Here is a 9861-nt window from a genome sequence, read left to right as displayed (position 1 = left end):
TGTAAGTGCATCTAGTGCCACCCCTAGTTGGTTTTGGAGTATTGACGACAAACCTAGTTGAGGGACTAATGTGTTTGTGAGAATTGCAGGATAACACAGGTAGAAGTCCCTCATTGATTCGGTTTTACTACCAGAGATGACCCCTAAAAATGTATGAAGACATTGAAGTCAAAGGTGGTATATGAAGATATTCACATTGAAGACTATGACAAAAGAAGACACGTTATGAAGCCTATGGAGCTCGAAGACTTAGATCTTTCGTAGTTCTTTTCTTTTGTGTTGAGTCATAGGAACCACCGTACTGTTAAGTGGGGTCCAGGAGAACCAGTTAGAATGACTGAAGTGATGCCCAAACTAAAAACCTATGTCTTCGAGTGAAGACAATGAGAGCGAATCTTATCCAGAGCCAGACAAGTCAGCTTTGCTTGTAGCCCAAGTAAAGTTACCATGAGAGTTTGAAATCTGACCGTTGAGACACGTGTCAGTTCCTTAGTGACCCAGGGTCATTTCAGACAAATCAGGTCGGGTAGCCAAGTGGCTATAAATAGCCCACCCCCTACAACCATAAACGGTTGGCTTCTCAGATTTTAGTGCACGGCTTTTGTCGTTTGAGAGCAACCCACCTCGAAGCCTTTGAGAGAAAATTACTAGTGAGGAGAAAAGCCCTAACCACCCAGAGCCAGAGAACATTGGGCATCACTTAAGTCTTCTTGTCTGTGTGATCTGAAGACTTATTACACTTGAGGACTATGAATCCTCCAGACGGTTAGGCGTCGCGTTCAGAGCATCCAAGAGACATTGTGGATTGCCAGTGAACGAAGTCTATGAAGGTTTGGGAGTCTACCTTGAAGACTTACCAGAGTGATTGGGAGAGGACTAAGTGACCTTAGCTCATGGAGAATACGGTGAGGACTTGGTGTCCTGAGCTGCGTGTTCAGGACTGGGCGTCCGGGACTGTGTGTCCTAAGGTTTAAATACCTAGCCGCTCCAACCAGACGTACAGTTGTCACAGCAACTGGAACTGGTCCAACACATCATTGTCTTCAACGAGCCACTGGTTTCATCTTCACTTCCTTTTACTTACTGTTACTCATTGTGAAGCCAGTGCACGCTTGCTATACCTTTTGTCTTCACAACATAACTGTATGATTTGTTTGGCTTCATAACTTCTTCCTACCTGATCCTTATTACACTGCAGCTACTTGTCATTGTGCTTTCACTCTATTGAATACTTGACCATGGCTTGCCTAGTGTAATCTAACTTCTGCTGCATAGTGATAGGCTTATCTCTACTGTTTATCTTCATAACTTCCATGTTTTGAAGACTTTCATAAAAATCGCCTATTCACCCCCCTCTAGTTGATATAAAGCACTTTCAAGATCTAGCTTGTGTGAAGATAAACTTCTTATGGTAGAAAGTGACAGAACCATGGGATCAAAAGGGGCTGTAAAAAGAAGTTTTATTTACCACACTTGGAACTGCTAGACGGAAGTGGGAGATGAGGCCGAGCAGTTCACTCTTCCATGCCCTAACTTGGCGACGGAGGAGACCTACGGCGACGGCGGAGAGGACGATGTCTGCGGTTGGCGTGAAGACGGCGTCGGAGAGGTTGCGGCAGAGAAGCGCTTCATCGCCGGCGTCGTCGAGAGCTAGCGGTGGCGCTAGGGTTCGTGCGAGGGTGGAAGAAGGAGATAATGGCCGCGGTAAGTGTGAATTTATAGGCGCAGGGGCGACACCGTGCTATTACACAGGTGCCCCTGGCGATTCACATCTGAGGAACACGTGGCCAGTATGCGGAATTTTGGGGTTTGTTCCATGTCCCACGCACGCCTGGATTGTCGGGTGGTCGTTCCTACTTCTCCGGATTTCATGTGGAGGAATGAGCATTGAAAACGGACTTAATGGTCTTCTACTGACAAGGACACAGTGAAGACATTCGACAGTTTCAATAGAATGCATATGACTTGGAGAGATAGAGTTTGAGATAGAAAGCATAGAGAAGTTGGGGTCCGATCACATTCACTTAGTTCAAAAGATTCAACACGAAGACATAGCTATAAGTGAATGCTGTAGAGGACAGAACACTAGCATATATATATATATAATCAACATAGTGAAGATAATCATGAAGACATGTTGAGATTGAAGCCAAACGAAATGTGAAGACATTGCAAGGTAACGCCATGAGTGAAACACTTCAAAATAGAACGTTTGGTGGTGGCGTTACCCACCGTATAGGAAGTATTAGACCCAGACACGGCGCACAATTATCGTGGCGCTCCGAAGTCAAATTCCACATTAATGTATTCACACTAAGAATGTATGTCTTCATTGATTGAAGATATACTTTACTTCGTCTGATGCACATCTAAGTCATCAATATGCATAAGGGTTAGGATGTGTGCCTGATCATAGGACATTTGAGGATTCTAGGATATTTAGCTCACACCGTAACTTGCAAAACCTCTTCTCATCCAAGGGCTAGGTGAAGATATCTGCCAATTGCTCTTCAGTGTTGACGTGTATGATATCAATGTCTTCCTTCACAACATGATCTCTGAGAAAGTGATGACTAATTTCAATGTGCTTTGTCTTCGAGTGCTGAACTGGGTTGTTGGCAGTCTTGATGGCGCTTTCGTTGTCGCAGTAAAGTGGCACTTGCTTCAGATGAATGCCATAGTCCTTGAGTGTTTGCTTCATCCACAGAAGCTGAGCGCAGCAAGATCCAGCAGCAATGTATTCAGATTCAGCAGTGGAGAGAGATACACAGTTCTGCTTCTTTGAAGACCAACATACAAGTGATTGTCCCAGAAAGTGACAAGTGCCTGATGTAGACTTGCGATCAACTTTGTCACCAGCATAATCAGCATCCGAGAATCCAACCAAATCAAACTCTGAGCCCTTTGGATACCATAATCCTAGAGTTGGGGTGTGAGCCAAATAACGAAGAATTCGCTTCACAGCTAAGTGATGCGACTCCTTTGGTGCCGCTTGAAATCGAGCACACATGCAAAACTAAGCATAATATCTGGCCTAGATGCACATAGATAAAGCAAAGAACCAATCATGGAGCGGTATAACTTTTGATCGAACTCTTTACCATTGTCGTCAGGACCCAAATGATGTTTGGCTGGCATGGGTGTTGTGAAGCCTTTGCAGTCTTGCATACCGAACTTCTTCAGGCAATCTTTGAGATACTTCTCTTGAGATATGAAGATGCCATTGCGTTGTTGTCATATTTGAAGACCAAGGAAGAACTTCAGCTCCCCCATCATGGACATCTGATATTGCTCTTGCATCATATATCCAAACTCTTCACTGTACTTCTGATTGGTGCAGCCGAAGATAATGTCATCCATATATATTTGGCACACAAACAGTTCACCATCATATGTCTTCGTGAAAAGAGTGGGATCTAGGGAACCAGGTATGAAGCCTTTGCTCTTCAGGAAGTATTTGAGTGTGTCATACCAGGCCCTAGGGGCTTGTTTGAGGCCATACAGTGCCTTGTTGAGCTTGTATACTATGTCAGGATGTTTTGGTTTTTCAAAGCCAGGCGGTTGTGCAACATACACTTCTTCTTTAATCTTGCCATTGAGAAAGGCACTCTTCACATCCATTTGATATAGATGCATGTTATGATGATTTGCATAGGCCAGCAGTATGGGTATGGCTTCAAGCCTAGCCACAGGAGCAAATGTTTCATCGAAGTCAATGCCTTCCACTTGAGTATATCCTTGAGCAACGAGACGAGCTTTGTTTCTGACAACTTGACCATGCTCATCTTGCTTGTTGCGATATATCCATTTGGTGCCTATTATGTTGTGCTTCCGTGGATCAGGACGCTTAACTAGTTCCCATACATTATTCAGGTCAAACTGTTGAAGCTCTTCTTGCATAGCTTGAATCCATTCAGGTTCCATGAAGGCTTCTTCAACTTTCTTGGGTTCTGATATTGAGATGAATGCGAAGTGCCCACAGAAATTTGCTAGCTGAGTTTCCCTTGAACGAGTGAGTGGACCAGGTGCATTGATGCTATCAATTATTCTTTCAATCTGCACTTCATTGGCAACGCGAGGATGTACAGGGCGAAGACTTTGCTCTTGCTGTTCATTGTCGTTGTTGGAAGGAATGTCTTCAGGCTGAGCATTGTCTTCATGTTGATCAGGTGCTAAAATGATAAGTTCTTCTTCAGGATGAGCTTCAGAAGGTATAATTTCTCCAGTTCCCATTAGCTTGATTGATTCACTGGATGGAACTTCATCTAGCACACTTGGCAGCTGTTCTCTTTGTGATTCGTTGGTCTCATCGAGCCGCACATCCACTGTTTCAACCACTTTGTAATGAAAGAGATTGAAGACTCTATAGGAGTGCGAATCCTTTCCATATCCAAGCATAAAACCCTCATGTGCTTTTGGTGCAAATTTTGAGGTGTGATGTGGGTCCTTCATCCAGCACCTTGCGCCAAATACTCTGAAGTAACTGACATTTGGCCTTTTGCCAGTAAGGAGCTCATAAGATGTCTTGTTCAGAAGCTTGTGAAGATAAACACGATTGATTGTATGGCATGTAGTGTCAATGGCTTCAGTCCAGAATTTTTTTGGAGTCTTGTATTCATCTAGCATCGTTCTGGCCATCTCAATGAGTGTTCTGTTCTTGCGTTCGACGACGCCATTCTGCTGTGGCGTGTACGGAGCTGAGAATTCATGTGTGATGCCCAAGGTATCAAGATATGTATCAAGGCCAGTGTTCTTGAATTCAGTGCCATTGTCACTTCTGATGTGCTTTATCTTGGCGCCAAAACTGTTCATAGCTCGATTGGTGAAGCGTCTGAAGACATCCTGCACTCCAGTCTTGTAAAGGATTATGTGCACCCTAGTATATCTAGAATAATCATCAACAATAATGAAGCCATAGAGGCAAGCAGTAGTAGTTAGAGTTGAGTAATGAGTGGGACCGAAAAGATCCATGTGAAGCAGTTCGAAGGGTTGAGTAGTAGTCATGATTGTCTTCGAGGGATGTTTGGCCCTCGTCATCTTTCCTGCTTCACAAGCACCGCATAAGTGATCTTTCTTGAACTTGACTCCCTCGATGCCTATGACATGTTTCTTCTTCGCAAGGGTGTGGAGGTTCCTCATGCCAGCATGCCCAAGCCTCCGATGCCATAGCCAGCATTCTGAAGCCTTTGCTAGAAGACATATTGCAAGCTGTGGCCCTGCTGAGAAATCTACCACGTACAAATCATCTTTTCGATACCCTTCAAACACTAGAGACTTGTTAGATTCCATTAGTACAAGGCAACGATATTTTCCAAACATTACGATCATGTTCAAATCGCAAAGCATTGAGACAGACATTAAGTTGTAGCCAAGGGATTCAACAAGCATGACTTTACCCATGTGTTGATCCCTTGAGATTGCAACTCTACCTAGACCCAATACCTTACTTTTACCAGTGTCAGCAAATGTGATGTGGCTCTTGTCGGATGGACGTAAGGTTGAGTCCATAAGAAGACTTCTTTTGCCCGTCATGTGATTTGTACACCCACTGTCAATAATCCATTCTGAAGACTTTGAAGACGCTGGTGTCGTACCCTACAGTGCAGTTAGGGGGATAGGCTTCACGAGGAGAATTGTGAAGCAAAAACATTTGACGAACCAGTGGGTTATGAAAACTTAGATCCAGATTAGGACTAATAGGGAGAGTAGCATGCGATTCAGGAACGAAGTACATAATGATGTCATTCGGGCATTTTATCTTGCGCCCTACAAGATTTTTAACGTCCCCAGCAATAGCGTCAGAAGATTTTGTTTTTCTGCTGGAGACCTTTCCCTGCAAAAGAGAGTTAAGCTTTCTTAACCACCCACATCTTCAAGGGTGGCTTAGAAGCAATAAGTCTAAGTGCAGCATCTGAGAATTTTGGTTTTGGAGCCCTAGCAAACAGTCTAGCAGGCGGACAATAGTACTCATAAGAATAGGCAGAATAATTTTTGGTCATATGAACATGACGGTTTGATGAACCGCTCTCAAATTCATATGCCTGAGTATGGTTTCCCTGCAAAACATTTGCGTTAGTGTGACTCAGGTGAGTCCTCTGTCTGCATGAAGCCTTTGGACTGAGGTTTGTCTTCTTCAAGTGAGGTGTCATGAAGACATTCACAGGAAGATTTTCCAGACACTTTCTCGGAATCCAGATCTTCTTCATAGGCGGTCCATTCCCGCAGTTAGTACCAATGCACCTGGCAAACACTTCACCATTCTGATTCTTAAACAGTTTATAGTTTGCATCAAAGGATTCATCAATAATTATGGGGTTAGCACATGTGAAGCCAGATAAATTGGATGGATCTGCTGAAGGTTCCTTTGCAGCAACCCATGTGGTTTTGGGGTACTCCTCAGATTTCCAGTAAGAGCCATCTGCCTTTATTTTCCTTACTAACCCAACACCCTCTTTCCTAGGGTTTCGGTTAAGAATCTGCTTCTTGAGGACATCACATAATGTCTGATGTCCTTTAAGACTTTTGTACATCCCTATTTCAAGCAATGTCTTCAACCTAGCATTCTCATCAGCAATAGCAGTGGTATCCTCAGCAGAGGGGTTAGTTACCACATCAACAGTTGAAGATATTGCAACAGCAGTAGCAGTGGAACATTCAGCAATAGAAGTAGCATTATCATGCTCAATGCATTTAAGACATGGTGGTTCAAATCCTTCCTGAGCGGAACTGATCTATTCGGCGCGAAGTGACTCGTTTTCCTTTAGAAGATCTTCATGAGCCGCTCTCAATTTCTCAAGTTCTTGCTTCCTTTGAAGATAATCATAGGAAAGCTTTTCATGAGTTGTTGACAGAGTATCATGACGATCTTCAAGTTCCTGATACTTAACATGAAGATTTTTTATGTCTTCAATTAAGGATTCAGATCGAGTCATTTCAGCACCCAACAGATCATCGCTTCTGTCTAACAATTTTTGAATATGTTCCATGGCTTTCTGGTGTTCAGTTGCAATTTTAGCAAGTGTTTTGTAACTGGGTTTTGAATCACAATCAGAGTCATCGCCACTAGATGTTTGATAGTGAGTAGTGCGTTTGTTTACCTTGGCACCGCGTGCCATGAAGCAGTAGGTAGGAGTGGAGTCGTCCTTGTCATTTGCATCGGTGTCGGTGACGAAGTCATTGTCTTCAGTGTTGAAGATGGACTTGGCGACGTATGCTGTAGCCAGACTTGCAATGCCAGAATCAGACTCCTCCTCAGACTCCACCTCTGCCTCGTCAGAAGCGGACTCCTCCTCAGAATCCATTTCCTTGCCAACAAACACACGTGCCTTGCCAGATGAGCTCTTCTTGTGTGATGAAGACTTTGAGGAAGACTTGGAAGAAGACTTTGAGTATTTCTTCTTTTTCTTGTCGTCAGAGTCATATTCCTTGCTCTTCTTCTTCCTTCTGTTCTCATTGTCCCACTGTGGACACTCAGAGATGAAGTGTCCAGTTTTCTTGCACTTGTGGCATGTTTTCTTCTTGTAGTCATGAGTAGAAGCTTCATCATTCCTTGAGCTTGATCGTGAAGATTTTCTGAAGCCTTTCTTCTTGGTGAATTTTTGGAACTTCTTCACAAGCATTGCAAGTTCCCTTCCAATGTCTTCAGGATCATCAGAACTGCTGTCAGATTCTTCTTCAGATGAGGAAACAGCTTTTGCCTTCAAGGCACGAGTTCGCCCATAGTTTGGACCGTAGATATCTCTTTTCTTAGAAAGTTGGAACTCATGTGTGTTGAGCCTCTCAAGTATGTCAGACGGATCGAGTGTCTTGAAATCAGGACGTTCTTGAATCATCAGGGCTAGGATGTCAAATGAACTATCAAGTGATCTCAGCAGCGTCTTGACGATTTCATGTTTGGTGATCTCAGTGGCGCCGAGGGCTTGAAGTTCATTTGTGATGTCAGTGAGCCGGTCAAATGTGTGCTGGACATTCTCATTGTCATTTCGCTTGAAGCGGTTGAAGAGGTTGCGAAGAACGCTGATTCTCTGATCTCTCTGGGTTGAGATGCCTTCATTGACCTTGGAGAGCCAGTCCCAGACCAGCTTGGATGTCTTGAAGGCACTCACACGGCCATACTGTCCTTTTGTCAGATGACCACAGATGATATTTTTGGCAGTAGAGTCCAGTTGAGTGAACTTCTTGACATCAGCAGCAGTGACACCTTCTCCAGCCTTGGGAACGCCGTTCTCGACGACATACCATAGGTCGACGTCAATGGCTTCAAGATGCATACGCATCTTATTCTTCCAGTAGGGATATTCAGTTCCATCGAAGACGGGGCACGCAGCGGAGACTTTAATTATCCCTGCAGTCGACATAGCTAAAACTCCAGGTGGTTAAACCGAATCACACAGAACAAGGGAGCACCTTGCTCTGATACCAATTGAAAGTGCGTTATATCGACTAGAGGGGGGTGAATAGGCGATTTTTATGAAAGTCTTCAAAACGTGGAAGTTATGAAGACAAACAGCAGAGATATGCCTATTACTATGCAGCGGAAGTTAGATTACACTAGACAGGCCATGGTCAAGTATTCAATAGAGTGAAAGCACAATGACAAGTAGCTGCAGTGTAATAAGGATCAGGTAGGAAGAAGTTATGAAGCCAAACAAATCATACAGTTACGTTGTGAAGACAAAGGATATAGCAGGCATGTAATGGCTTCACAATGAGTAACAGTAAGTAAAAGGAAGTGAAGATGAAACCAGTGACTCGTTGAAGACAATGATGTGTTGGACCAGTTCCAGTTGCTGTGACAACTGTACGTCTGGTTGGAGCGGCTAGGTATTTAAACCTTAGGACACACAGTCCCGGATGCCTAGTCCTAAACACGCAGCTTAGGACACCAAGTTCTCACCGTATTCTCCTTGAGCTAAGGTCACATAGTCCTCGCCCAATCACTCAGGTAAGTCTTCAAGGTAGACTCCCAAACCTTCACAGACTTCGTTCACTGGCAATCCACAATGTCTCTTGGATGCTCAGAACGCGACGCCTAACCGTCTGGAGGATGCACATTCCTCAAGTGTAATAAGTCTTCAGATCACTCAGACAAGAAGACTTAAGTGATGCCCAATGTTCTCTGGCTCTGGGTGGTTAGGGCTTTTCTCCTCACTAGTAATTTTCTCTCAAAGGCTTCGAGGTGGGTTGCTCTCAAACGACAAAAGCCGTGCACTAAAATCTGAGCAGCCAACCATTTATGGTTGTAGGGGGTGGGCTATTTATAGCCACTTGGCAACCCGACCTGATTTGTCCGAAATGACCCTGGGTCACTAAGGAACTGACACGTGTCTCAACGGTCAGATTTCAAACTCTCATGGTAACTTTACTTGGGCTACAAGCAAAGCTGACTTGTCCGGCTCTGGACAAGATTCGCTCTCATTGTCTTCACTCGAAGACATAGGTTTTTAGTTTGGGCATCACTTCAGTCATTCTAACTGGTTCTCCTGGACCGCACTTAACAGTACGGTGGTTCCTATGACTCAACACAAAAGAAAAGAACTACGAAAGATCTAAGTCTTCGAGCTCCATAGGCTTCATAACGTGTCTTCTTTTGTCATAGTCTTCAATGTGAATATCTTCATATACCACCTTTGACTTCAATGTCTTCATACATTTTTAGGGGTCATCTCTGGTAGTAAAACCGAATCAATGAGGGACTTCTACCTGTGTTATCCTGCAATTCTCACAAACACATTAGTCCCTCAACTAGGTTTGTCGTCAATACTCCAAAACCAACTAGGGGTGGCACTAGATGCACTTACAGATCTCTCTCATACTGCATCTCATAACATGCCTAGTATATTCACTTATGCTTCACAAAGT

Source organism: Triticum urartu, chromosome 5 (assembly GCF_003073215.2).
Source record: "Triticum urartu cultivar G1812 chromosome 5, Tu2.1, whole genome shotgun sequence".
Lineage (NCBI taxonomy): Eukaryota > Viridiplantae > Streptophyta > Magnoliopsida > Poales > Poaceae > Triticum > Triticum urartu.
The sequence above is the reverse complement of the archived record's forward strand: the minus strand, read 5'-3'. Positions refer to the sequence as shown.